The sequence below is a fragment of the Canis lupus genome, chromosome 7 (assembly GCF_048164855.1).
Source record: "Canis lupus baileyi chromosome 7, mCanLup2.hap1, whole genome shotgun sequence".
NCBI classification, from domain to species: Eukaryota; Metazoa; Chordata; class Mammalia; order Carnivora; family Canidae; genus Canis; species Canis lupus.
Window position 1 is genome coordinate 2916468 of NC_132844.1, and position 14361 is coordinate 2930828.

The following is a 14361-nucleotide window of genomic DNA, read 5'->3' on the forward strand; positions in this document are numbered from 1 at the left end:
TCACATATAAATATTAGTAATTTTTGGTCTTTTTGTAAAGTAGCACTTTGGGCTGTTAAGAATAAGAAGTTATCCAAATGCTTAAGCACTTGTGAAAGGCCAGATCAAAGATGCTTTGCTAGAAATACTGGGAAGTCTGCAGAGGAGAATTAAGGCTATGCATCTGTTCCACATTTCATACTGATATTTATAATTTTAAAACCAATGATTCTACAGAAAACCACTGACCCAGTTTACCTTCTGTGGAAATGCAACATGGAGGAACTCTTAGGCCATTGACTTGAACCAAATCAAACCAATGATGTTACAGCTTGATGTTTTCAAGAGCTGGTAGTTCTACGGAAGATCTATGCAAAGAATAAACTGAGTTAGCAGGATTTTTTTTAATGACACTTGAGAAATGTACATGTATTAACATAGCAGTTCTTTTCATATATGTGCAATCTGAGCATGATGGTGTATAGAAGAATGATTTGTTTGACCGAGCTGACCATGTATGCTAGCTCTGAACTGTGTAAAAGGAAGAAAACTATGAAGGATTATACTATCAACAAATCTGGTTTGGGGTTTAATTTCTGTGCAGGGGCATGGTCTGGTGGTGCGTGACATGTTGTGATGCTGACTGTGACAGAAGAATGTTCTGGGGTAGTCATCTAGTTGAGGAGATTGGGGTAGGTTGCAAGCAATGCACTACTTTCCTCAATAAGAGAGGCCTGCTATTAAAATAAAAAGACAGCAGTACTAAGCAGTGCCCCTAGCAACACAGTAAAAACTATGAATTATGTAAAGCCTGATGCATTAAATTAGAGATTGTTCTCTTTATTACGAGATAATATGGAAACTGATTATCGACTACTATTATTACACGCTGAGGCAAGAGGGTGAAAATTCCTGTCAAGAGGGTTTAAACTATGAAATACATTCTTTGTGCATCTGCAAAATAAGAAGCAGTTCGTTCCCAACTGTTTAAATATGGGAATTGGTTAGCTGGACTTTCTTATCTTTCTAATATATTTGATTTTGTTTTTTTGAATGATAATAATCTTGCACGTGTGCAAGGAAAGTATGCAATGTGTTTTCCAATGGCAGATAAAATTGAAAAGCCAAAATAGAAGTCAGAAGCTTGAAGGACTAGAGCTCCTCTAGGTTATGATAAATTGCATAATAGAACAACAATTTTCAACAAAGTGAGGGTCAATCCTGTTGCTGCACATTTGTGAAAAGTTGTCACCAAACACCTGATAAATTTGATAGCATGCTCTTTTGTCTGTGTATAATAGAAAAGTCATATCTGTAGCAGTTTGTATGCCTTTGTGTCTTTTATTTAATTATTCTAATAATTTACTTTTATTATATTTTACAAAAACATAGATTGTAAAGAAATCACTAAACAAACAAAAAAACAACCCAGTTCACTCACCACAATGTGACAAACAGTTTGAGACAACTGTTTGAGTTCTGGGCTTCTCAATTTTGAATGGGCACATGCATCATCTCAGGATCTTGTTAAAAATCCAGATTCTGATTCATCAGATCTAGGCCAGGACCAGAGATGCTGTATTTCTAACAGCTCCTGAGTGATTCTCATGTTGCTGGCCTGGGGACTACACTTCGGATAGCAAGTCTCCAGTTAATAGATCCTGACATTCTTTAGATAACATTTTTAGTAATTAAAGTCACTACACTCTTCCTTTAAAGAAAAAGAGACTTTGATTACTGATGAGTCATTTAAAGAGCACATAGAAGACATAGGAACCTCACAGGGACAAGGCGGTTTCCCTGCAGTGACCACCATGCCCGGTGGGCAGGTTTGCTCTGACTACCTGTGGCCGTGCCTTCTGATGACTTCTGAGCCCAGAGGGAGTAGATGCTGGTCCGAGTGGTGAGCAAGCTCAAAGATTGCTTTGAGGAAAAGGATGCCAGTGTAACTCTGCAATTTGTCAATAGTAGTTCCCTGGGGACTTAAGCCATGATTTTAAGCTAGGATATCCAGCTCTTTAAAAGAACATTTTCCCTGATTTTTTTTTTTTTTTTTTTTTTTTTTTTTGGTTCAAGTCAATGGCCTAAGAGTCCCTCCATGTTGCATTTCCATGGTAGATTGGGTCAGTGGTTTACGGTAGAATCATTGGTTTTAAAATGATAAATATCAGTATGAAATGTGGAAATTTAAGGCCCTGTTTCCTGATGTGTTACTTTTTTGAGGCTAATGTATGGTAAGAGCCAGAAAAATAATTAGTTCCTTATGAACAGTAATTTCATCTAATAGGTGTGGGTGAACCTCTGATGTTGAACTAACATAAATGTATCTTTTTAGTGCCAGGTACTTTACAGTCCATTCAATGTTCATATTAGGTATGTTCAGCTAAATATAAAAATACAACCAAGAACAGTGGAGATGAAATGAAATGAAAGCAGAAGCTTATAAAATCTGCAAATTGATAGTTTAAAGAAGAGTTTTATTGATGGCACACACAGAATAAGCAGACCTATGTGGGTAGATTGTGACTTTGAATAGAACCAAAGAAATAAATGCAAATATAAAAGTTATCCCGACAAAGCATCATTCTGATTCCATCAAAGAAATATAATTTCTCAGTGTTATGCCAATTTCTGTACATTATCTTATTCTATAAAACATGTCATTATCATTCTACTTTCATACTGATTTTCAGTAGTGTTTATTTGAGAAAGAAAATATTGTGCATAGATAAACACTAATTTTAAAAATTGTAATCTAATTTAGACTATTTGAGGAAACAAAAATATTGATACTGCGAAGTAAAAGGTTTTCTTTTTACTTATCTTTCCCACAGAGCTTTCTTCACATTTGTATACATCATAAAGCTAAACTTAAAGGCTCACATGAATGAGTTATGGTACATTACAGTAATTACCAACTCTCAAAGCAAATTGAAGAATAAATGATGGCATGAAAATTCATTTAGGTATGCATAAGTATAGAAAAAACTTACTTGATTTGTAGAAATTATATGCTGTCATTTGAAGAGGACTTTTAAAGTAATAATGATAATGATAAAGATGTTCTAGTACCTCTATCTGTTGACTATAAAGTATAACAAGAATCCTCATTTAACAATGTTAACACTTACCAAAATTTCCAAGATGAACACATGACATTATTTTCTAGCTTTCTGAAGATGTTATTTGAAGTCTTATTTTCTGAAATGTTTAAGATAAAATCCCTTTTTAGGTTCACATTATTTCCTTTTCTTTCCAATGATAGTCAAATCTGATTATTAGCAAAACGAGAGTACATTCTGGCAACCAACCATCAGATTCACGTTGGGATTGAGAGAAAAGAGTTTACTAATAAAGACAAGAAAGGAACCAACCTCTTGCCTATGCCACATATATTCATGGGGTGTTTTTGAAAAGGAGAGGTCAGAACAAAATTGTATTTGTGAACCGATGAAGAGAATTTCCTTGAACACTTTTACTTTCTTATGACCAGAAGTGATGTCCAAAGCAAAGTAAAATCCAGGAATATTACATTAACTTTTGTCTAGGATTTTAAAACCCTCATAAAAGAAGAATGCTTTATTGGGTTGAGTGAATAATCACAGTAGATTATTTTCAAATAACCAACTGTACACTGCTTTTATGTGTGTATGTTCTTTCATATAATTGAGTAATCACAATCCTTGTTTCTAGGTAGCCTATAGATATTTTTGCAATTTCATCTTAAAATATGGCTTTCAGAGATCTCTGTTTTATTAGGATTTATTTTTGTCATATATTTTATTCTTAAAAAGACTTTAATTCCAGTATAGTTAATATACAGTGTTATATTAATTTCAGGTGTACAATATAGTGATCCAACAGTTCTATACATTACTCAGTGTTCATCATGGTAAGTGTGCTCTTTAATCTCTATCACCTATTTGACTCGGACCTCCCCTCTGGTAACCATCAGTTGGTTCTCTACATTTAAGAGTCTGTTTTCAGGTTGGTTTTGTGTTTTCTTTGATTTTATTCCACACATGAGTGAAATCATATGGTACTTTTCTTCCTCTGACTGACTTATTCCAGTTAGCGTTATGCCCTCTAGCTCTATCCATGTTGTTGCAAATGGCAAGATTTCATTTTTTTTATAGCTAAGTAATATTGGATTGTGTGTGTATGTGTGTGTGTGTGTATATATATATATATATCCCATTTCTTCTTTACCCATTCATCTATCAATAGACACTTGGGCTGATTCTATAACTTGGTTTTTGTAAATAATGCTGCAATAAACATAAGGGTGCATAGATCTTATATCTTTTTGAATTAGAGTTTTTGCGTTTTTCAGATAGATACCTAGTAGTGAAATTATTGGATAACATGGTAATTCTGTTTTTAATTTTTGAGGAATCTCCACTGTTTTTCAGAGTGGCTGCACCAGTTTGCAATCCCACCAACAGCTCATGAGGGTTCTTTTCTCTCCACATCCTCACCAACACTTGTTGCTTCTTGTGTTTTTTGATTTTAGACATACTGAGGTATGAGGTGATATCTCATTGTGATTTGATCTGCATTTCTCTGATAATGAGTGACGCTGACCATCTTTTCAAGTGTCTGTTGGCCATCTGTATGTCTTCTTTGTAGAAATGTCTGTTTCTCTCTTCTGCTCATTTTTAGTAGGATTATTTGTTTTTTTGGTGCTGAGTGGTAGAAGTTCTTTATATATGTTGGATACTAACCCTTTATAAGATATGGCATTTTCAAATATCTTCTCCCATTCAGTAGATTGCCTTTTAGTTTTGCTGATTGTTTCCTTCACTGTGCAGAAGCTTTTTATTTTGATGAAGTCCCAGTGGTTTATTACTTTTATTTCCTTGCCTCACGAGACATATCTCAAAACATATTGTCACAGCTGATGTCAGAGAACTTACTGCATATGCTCTTCTCTTGGATTTTTATGGTTTTGGGTCTTGAATTGAATCCATTTTGAGTTTATTTTTGTGTTTGGTGTAAGGAAGTGGTCCAGTTTCATTCTTTTGCATGTAGCTGTTCAGTTTTCCCAGTACCATTTCTTGAAGAGACTATTTCCCATTGTATATTCTTGTCTCCTTTGTTGAAGATTAATTAACCAAATAAATGTGGGTTTATTCCTGGGCTCTCTATTCTGTTTCATTGATCAACAGACAATTGACACATAGACATTGACACATATGTGTATTTTTTGTGCAGGCACCATACTGTTTTGATTACCAGAGCTTTGTAGAGTATCTTGAAATCTGGGATTGTGATACCTCCAGTTTTATTCTTCTTTTACAAGATTGCTTTAGGTACTTGGGGTCTTTTATGGTTTATCAGGATTTATTCTTAGTTTCTGAAAATAGTTGCTTTGATTTAGTTATCTAATTCAGATTGTTGTGCCTATACCAGTTTGTATCTGTTGGGATCCACTATTTGATTCTTAAGTCATTGCAAATGAATTCATTTTTTAAGGACATGATGAGATATCTTTGTAAGAATGCCACTCTACAGTGACAAAGCTTGGTGATGTTTTGCTTTGATTCTCTTTTCAATCTGACCTTAAGTCTCCATTCTTACTAACCTAATACCTTGGGGGTTATAATTGCCATGAAAAAGATGGTAGAGGAAAAGATGACCATGCATAATTAAGACAGATAACAGCATGAAGGAATAGATGTTCCTTATGAAGTTTGAATATGCCAACCAATGTTTTATTCACCATTTAACTGACTTTTCCCATATCAATATTTCTTAAATGGAACTGAGGTCAACTGAGAAGTTTTTAGATACAGATGCTGTGAAAATAATTTTTAAACTCCAAGTTTCTGCTACTTTCATGACTTTGAATAGTATTTGTGCCTATTAGGAGTAATTCAAGTCTGTAGTTTATGAGTGTTGGCCATGGAACATGTATTAAAGAAATAAGTTAGATGAGTACTATATATTGTGATTTTTCTCCGTGATTTAATTTTTAAGCTACTGTGGTATATGCACTTATTTTTAATGAAATAATAAACATGGATTGAGATGGCCTTAATTTGAGACTCCATATCCATTGGTTAAACATTTACATTGCTAAACTGACCTTCTCCGAAATTGGAGAGGTACGAGAACAAGAATAAAATCCTATGTTAGATATGCACTATGTGTCTAAATATTTAAAAAATATAACCTGAGGTATCAAACTTTTGATTAAATTTGTTCAACCCTTCTACTTTTTCAAATACTTTCTGACCAAAAATGAATTTGTTCAAAGCTCCGATTTTTATACATTGAGAGCTGAGAAAACATGAAAGACAACTGAATTTAATTAATTTTGCACATGTTTTAGTACTTTATTTATAAATCAGATTTTTTGATGGGTAATAATAGAAATACATAAGTTATTTCAGAACATTTCTGTTCTAATTATATTACTATAATAAAAATTTCTAAGTTATTTTTGTGCATTGACAGTAATGATCTAGAGGATTAGAAGTATACACATTGAATACATTGTAGTCAGGATATAAATTAAAATAAATGTAAAGTATTAAAGGTGGTTTTCATATATGATTTTAAGAAAGTATATTTTTCTTCTAAAATATTAAGTTTATCTAATTAAAATAAAATTAATTTTAAAATTTGCATAAATGTATTAATAAATTATTTAAATATTTTACATTTAATTTTTAAAATTTTATTTAAAAAGTTAATTCAAACTCGTTAAATATTTTTTTGTTAAAATATTCAAGCATTCAGTACTCATTTAGTTTCCAATGTAAAGAGTCAATATTATGCCTTTGGCATGTTATTTGACCACATATGTACAAATTTAAAGGTAATAGGAATTATTTAATATTTCTAAATTATTGCAGAAGCTACAACATGCAACTGTTGTGTATAGTAACCTAATCTGCAAGTACCTTAAAACCACAAATTGGGACACAAAGAGAAGCATTAAAGGACGCTGTCAGCACTCCTGGGAAATAATATTTCATTATGCAAAAATTCACTGTATTTATGCTGAGAGAAAGGATTTGGTAAGTTAATTAATTTGTCTTTTTTTTCTTTCCTCGTGTTTGACTCAGAGTTGTCCCTGTCCTTTGAAGCAGTGTGTACCTCTCATGGGACACTTCACAGACCTTTGAGGATATGGAGCAGAAGGTGTGATCAAGTGTTTCCCTGGGGCTTGAGTGATGTTAGGAAGGCAGGTTGTTTAGGGGCCACGTGGGGACACAGGAAGTGGGGGGCAGCACTGGTGTGGCCAGCCCCTTCAGCTGCGGCCTGGGGCCCACACTCGGGGCATTCCCCCCTGCCTGCTGACTTTACTGCTAACCCCCACTGGGCCAGTTCCCCCAGCCTCAGAACCTCCTCCTGGCCTTGGTGGGGGAGCTGGGCCGAGCTCTGTCACTGGGAGCCCTCTGGGCGCCCCCCCCAGGGAACATGCCTGGCCCCCCAGGGAATGGGCAGCCCTTCGGGAGGAGCCTCGTGACGTCCTCCTCCACCTGGTAACATCAACAGCTCGCCTCCACGTGGCCCTGCCCCAAGCGGTGCCCTCCAAGGTGGACCTCAACCACCTGCGCCACCCGGCACACCTGTCCCGTGGCTCTGCCCTCAAGCATACAGACCTGCCCTGCAGGGCCACCTCTGAAGACCAAGCTGGGGGGCCTGCAAACCTTGACTGTGCATCCACAGGCCAGGCCTATGACCTAGACACATGGGCACGGGACTTGCAACTCAGCCTAGCGTCTGGGAAGCAGAGGGTGGCCTGGACGGAGAACTTTGTTCCAGTCTTTTCCTAACAGTTCAAGGGCGTAGGGGCCCTACTGCCTAAGGTCTGAGGCCCAAGGACCTCCAGAAGACAGCCTCCTGGTATTTTTGCTTTCAATGAAAGTTTTGGTTAGCAACTTTAAAAAAAAAAAAAAAAGTGAGCTCAGGTTCTGGAACTGAGCTCTCCATCCTGAGTGAGGGAGGCATTCATGTTTTCCCTTTATGCATTTTTGTTTGCTCTTTGTGATATGCAGGGTCCTTTAAAATACAGGCCAACTCTCTGCAGGGAGCCTGCTTCTCCCTCTGCCTGTGTCTCTGCCTCTCTCTCTCTGTGTCTCTCATGAACAAATAAATAAAATCTTAAAAAAAAAAAAAAATACAGGGCCCAAGGCAGGGGCCCTTCTTGCTCAGGTTTCAGGCCAGAATTTTGTTTTTCTTTTGCTTTGTTTTTTACTAAATATGATGCTGAGGACTTAAGAAATCAGTTTGGGAATACAACATACAGACATATTCAGTCAAGATATATATTAAAGATGGGAAAGTTCAGATTCACTGAAACTTGGATTTATTTCAGGGGGAAAAAAAAGGAATTTTGGTTTGTTTCACAGATACTATTACATGATTTGCATCTACAGAAAGTAAAATCGACATGTTTTGGAGGTAAATGGGGTTTGTGCATAGAATAGGGACTTTTACAATTAATATTTGTAGATCAACACTTTCCTGTCAAGGATTACCCTGTGTGATCTTGAGAAAATTCTCCTGAGAGAATTCTGTGCACTTTGCAAAAATTTTGTAGTCATGTCTTGATTTAATTACCGATAATTAACACGATGCTAATTATATCTACGAATTATATTTCTGCTGAGGAAAAAACATTTTTATATGAAGGACAAAAAAAAGGAAAGAAGAAAAAAATGAAAACGTGCTAGCAAGCCAAATGGCAAAAGTCTGGCGACTTATAAATCTGCCAAATATGTCCTGCTGCTTTACAGTGTGGCCACCTGCCAAATAGCTCTGCATTGCATCCTCAATAGGTTTGACAAGAGGAAGTGCAAAGGGACTTCACTGTAATGCTATGGCTCAATTAATAAACACTCGTTTGGAAAACCTTTAATTGTTTAAATTGAGTATCCTGTCTGGTGGAATGTGCAGTCTTGTAGCTTAACAAGAACAGGGTTAATTCTGATTAGATATCTTAAAAATATTTGTTTTTAAAATATCTCTTATATATTAATTATGTGCCTTAAGACCCATATTTTAGACAAAGGGCAAATAAAGTACAAGTCCTAGAAGGTTGGGTTAGTAATAAATAGAGCATAAGCACAAACTCTTCCCATGTTCTACATCTGAAAATTTATGATTTTGGGTTTAAACCAAATTAAAATTTCAGGAGTAATGCTTCCATCAGGGTCTAGTGTGCTTCCATTATTCCTCAAGTCGGTTACATATAAGGTGTCCAAATGCCCAAAGTAAACTATATTGTTCTGTTGTTTTCATAATCATATGTTAAGATAAATCTTACATGAGGAGGGATAAAAGCTTTGCAGAATTAAACACTGGAGAAAAAAGAAAACAAACAAGAAAAGTCATCCAAAATATCCGAAGGAAATACACAGGACAGTAGAAATGTTCAACCTAGATTCATTCTTAAATATTTGTGATGGATGTTAACTTGGAGATGATTTAATCCAACTCTTAATTTTAGAGATGAACTCAATGAGGGCTTAGCGATTCTAGTCGAGTGCTATTCTTATTGCAGTTTTGTCAACTTTGGCATTCATTAGAAACCTCTAGAGAACATGTCAAAATGCTAATTTAGAGCCCCAGTGATTCATGTGTTTGGAGCGGCATAGCCGAAAGCCATATTTTCAGTGGATGCCCTAAGTGACTCTCAAGCACGTGGTCCATAGCCGTGTTTAGAAACCTTCCAGGACCCCACATTACTCCACTGCATAGTAGATAGTACGGAAGGTCATGAAGGCTGGGAGGAAGACGGCTAACCAGTAAAATGTAGGCATCCAAGAAAATAAGCATATTAATATCTCTCAACAGCCACACCCTGGGAAAGAGGAGTGAGGAGCAGTAACTCCAAATATGACACCAGTATTTCCATTTTGACCCTTGAGGTGGGACACTCCCGTTTCCAGTTCACACTCAGCACCATTCCCTATTGTCTCCTTTATTTATCTCTTTCTATGTGTATTTGTGAGTTGGACTCAACACCATGGGCTTCTTTCAAGGAAGGAACTGTCTTACTTTTTCATCTGTTCTTTACCTCTCTCCCCTCACTCCCAGAACTGTTTACATAAAAAGGTGTTTCATAAATAACATACTATGGAGAAGACCTGTTCTGAGAATTTGTCTCTCAGCGTGTCTTGTTATAAAAAAATCAGATACCTTTCATGTTGAAACTGAACAGAACTAAATATACCCATATTCTGGTGGTCTGGGAAGATAGTTTTAAAAGTGGAGGTTTGAAAGATTCTACGAAAAAATTGCTAGAAATGATACAGGAATCCAGCAAAGTTGAAGGATCAATGCACAGAGGTCTGTTGCTTTTCTATACACTGATAATGAGACAGCAGAAAGAGAAATCAAGGAATCGACCCCATTTACAACTGCACCAAAACCCATAAATACCTAGAAATAAACCTAGCCAAAGAGGTAAAAGATCTATACTCTGAAAACTTTAGAACACTTAGGAAAGAAATTGAGGAAGACGCAAATAAATGGAAAAACATACAATGCTCAAGAACAAATGTTAAAATCTCTATATTACCCAAAGCGATCTACACATTCAATACAACCTCTATCAAAATAACCACCAGCATTTTTCACAGTGCTAGAACAAACAATTCCAAAATTTATATAGAACCAGAAAAGACCCCGGTTAACCAAAGTCATGCTGGAAAAGAAAACGAAAGCTGGAGGCATCACAATTCTAGACTTTAAGCTGTATTACAAAGCTGTAATGATCAAGACAGAGTGGTGCTGCCACAAAAACAGATACATAGATCAATGGAACAGAATAGGGAGCCCAGAAATGGATCTACAACTATGTAGTTAACTAATCTTTGACAAAACAGGAAAGAATATCCCCTGAAAAAGGACAGTCTCTTCAGCAAATGGTGTTGGGAAAATTGGACAGCCACGTGCAGAAGAATGAAAACTGGACCCTCTCTTACACCAGACACACACAAAAATTCAAAATGGATGAAAGACCTAAATGTGAGACATGAATCCATCAAAATCCTGTAGGAGGACACAGGCAGTGACCTCTTTGACCGCAGCCACAGCAACTTATTGCTAGACACGTCTCCAGAGGCAAGGGAAACAAAAGCACAAATGAGCTATTGGGACTTCATCAAGATAAAGAGCTTCTGCACAGCAAAGGAAACAGTCAACAAAACTAAAAGGCAACCAATGGAATGGGAGAAGCTATTTGCAACTGGAAAATTGGATAAAGGGCTAGTATCCAAAATCTATAAAGGAACTTACCAAACTCTACATCCAAAAGATAAAAAAATCCAGTTAAGAAATGGGCAGAAATGAATGGACGTTTCTCTAAAGAAGACATACAAATGGCTAAGAGATGAAAAAATGCTCAACATCACTCATCATCAGGGAAATACAAATCAAAACCACAGTGAGATATAAATTACACCAGTTAGAATGACTAAAATAAACAACTCAGGAAACATCAGATATTGGGGAGGGTGAGGAGAAAGGGGAACCCTCTTACACTGTTGGTGGGAATGTGAACTGGTGCAGCCACTCTGGAAAACTGTGTGGAGGTTCTTCAAAGAGTTAAAAATAGAGCTCCCTACAACCCAGCTATTGCACTGTTGGGGATTTACCCCAAAGACACAAAAATAGTGATTTAAGGGGCACCTGCACTAGTGTTTATAGCAGCTATGTCCACAATAGCCCAAATATGGAAAGAGCCCAAATGTCCATCAACTGATGAAAGGAAAAGAAGATGTAGTGTGTGTGTGTGTGTGTGTGTGTGTGTACAACGGAATATACTCCACTATCAAAAAGAATGAAATCTTTGCCATTTGCAACAATGTAGATGGAGCTAGAATGCATTATGTTACCTGAGGTAAGTCAGAGAAAGACAAATACCATGTAATTTTACTCATGTGGAGTTTAAGAAACAAAACAGATGAGCAGAGGGGAAAGGAAGGAAAAATAAAATAAGATAAAAACGGAGAGAGAGACAAACCATAAGAGACTCTTAACTCTGGGAAACAAATTGAGGGTTACTGGAGGAGAGGTTGGTGGGGATGGGGTAACTGAGTGATGGGCATTAAGGAGGGCACTTGATGTAATGAGCACTGGGTGTTATATGCAACTGATGAATCACTAAATCCTATCCCTAAAATTAATACTACGTTGTATGTTAACTAACTAGAATTTAAATAAAATCTTGAAAGTAAAAAAAATAAAATAAAAGCAGGAGTTCCTACTTGAGAAGATAACAGAAATGTTGAGATGGATGATCAAGGCTGGAATAACTTGTAGATCAATGCTCCCAGGTAGGATTTGAGGGCAACTAGTGAGTCCTTCCATCGAAATGTGTGGCCCCTAACATATTCATTAATGCCTAATATTAATTACTTTGAGTTGAGGCATTTCCCCTCTTAAAATCCAAATAATCTTGGGAAAGAGAACATATGTCACCAGTAACGATATGGCATGTGATCACCAGTAACAGAGACCTTTTCATGCATCGACGGTGGGGAATAGCTGGGTAATAGTAATAGTGGGCAATACATATATGCCAGTAAATGATGAATAAGGAAACAAATATTTGCTGAGGGCAACTGAAGTTTCTCAGCTTTTAGACGACTGAGATGAAATCCAAGAAGCTGTTAAGGTGTTTTGATTCCATGCGGTAGCCTAAAGGGAGTAGATGTGTCAGGACGGGGAGTTAAGGAAGCGCTGGGGAAGGTGGCATAGAGGAGGAGTGTGCTGTTCTCAGCCCTTTTTCTACTGGAAAATAATTAATGGTTTTTACCCAGTTGAGGACACAGATAAGTGAATAATATCAATTTGGACTTCACATTATCTCTAGAAAAATGTCACCCACACAGCAGGCACCTGTATGGTCCTTCCACGGCTTCTAGGAGGAGCCCAGGTGAGTGGGATTAATGGGAGTGGATTGGTATCCATGAAAACCACTCTGCATTCATCAGGGTATGTGCTGTCTGATTTATTTACAGCACCATCTCTCTGTTAGTGGAAGGAAAAGAGCTAACAATCCATTTTTGTTTCAGCTAATAGAGAGGGGAAACGACATAGCAACAGTTATGCATATATTTTCCTTTTCATAGAAGTATCCCGATAAAGGAGTGACCAGAGTAAATGACCTTTCAATACTCAAGTTACTGCCAAAACCCAATTTTTTTTTTACGTATAAAATGTGGGAAATGATATTCCCCTAATAAAGTTATTGAGGTAGTTCAATGAGGTAGTATCTGTGATAGTAGCACAGTTCCTGGCCAAAGGGTAGGGCTTAATCAATGGTCTCTAGGATTACAATATTTGCACACTGTAAATAGTGAACAATTACAAAAACAACTGGGGTTGCCCACAGTCGTAATATTTTATTGAGTTCTTTAGACCATAAATGAGGGAAACATGCTTCAGATTCTATGAATAAGATTCTTAGGATGTTTGAATATGTGGGTAATTAAAATGTTTGCATTTTGAGCAAAGAATAGAACAAATGGGTATTTGTGTTATCTTGAGAAAGTGCTATCTAATTAATACTAAGTAGCCATACTGGGAAAGTCAAAAGCTAGATAAAGAGTTCCGACAGCCTTCAGGGGAACCACAGCTTAAAATCCACAGGTAATAAGCTGAACTTGAACGCTGGTTTTGATAGGCAATGAAATAATTTCTGTTCATCTTTAGGACTTGTAATATACGAATGGTCATAAATAAGCTCGATATTTGAAATAAAAAAATTAGCTAAAACTATTCCTAGATGAGTATATAAATAGTTTAAAAATGATTATGCAAACTAAAAGAATTATATAGGTCTTTCAGCTGAATTTGGGTTATTTTCCTCCCTTTAATCAGTGATGAGAAATTTTATAGATAGATCTCATAAATACACTTATTCTTCTCTGTAAGCCTTACTTCTATGGAACATACCCATAAAAAATCATTACAATATAATTCTTGAAATTGGGAATTTTTTTATTGCATTTGCTCCAGCGGGAAATGCTCTGAGCTCTGGATCACAAGGCCTGTGATTTCATTACCATTCTGTATCTAATACCAGAAGGCACTAGGGAAGTTATTCACATTGAGACTCACTTTTTTTTTTCCTAATTTTTAAAATGAGATGTATGGTTCTATCTACTTTACAGGGTCAAATGAGATCACAAATGTGGAATGCTTTGAAAAATCTATAAAGTGTGGTAAAATGGAAACTTTACGTGAGTATCACCACACTCTTGCTGAGCTTCTGCTGTTCCAGTTACTGTTCCAACAAAACCTAATTAGGCAGACTCAATGCTGCCTCATGGTCAGGAACGGATGCTATCAAGCCTAACAAATACATCACAAAGCTCGATGCATGTTGGGAGCCTTTTGCTTTGCATGTCCCTGTAC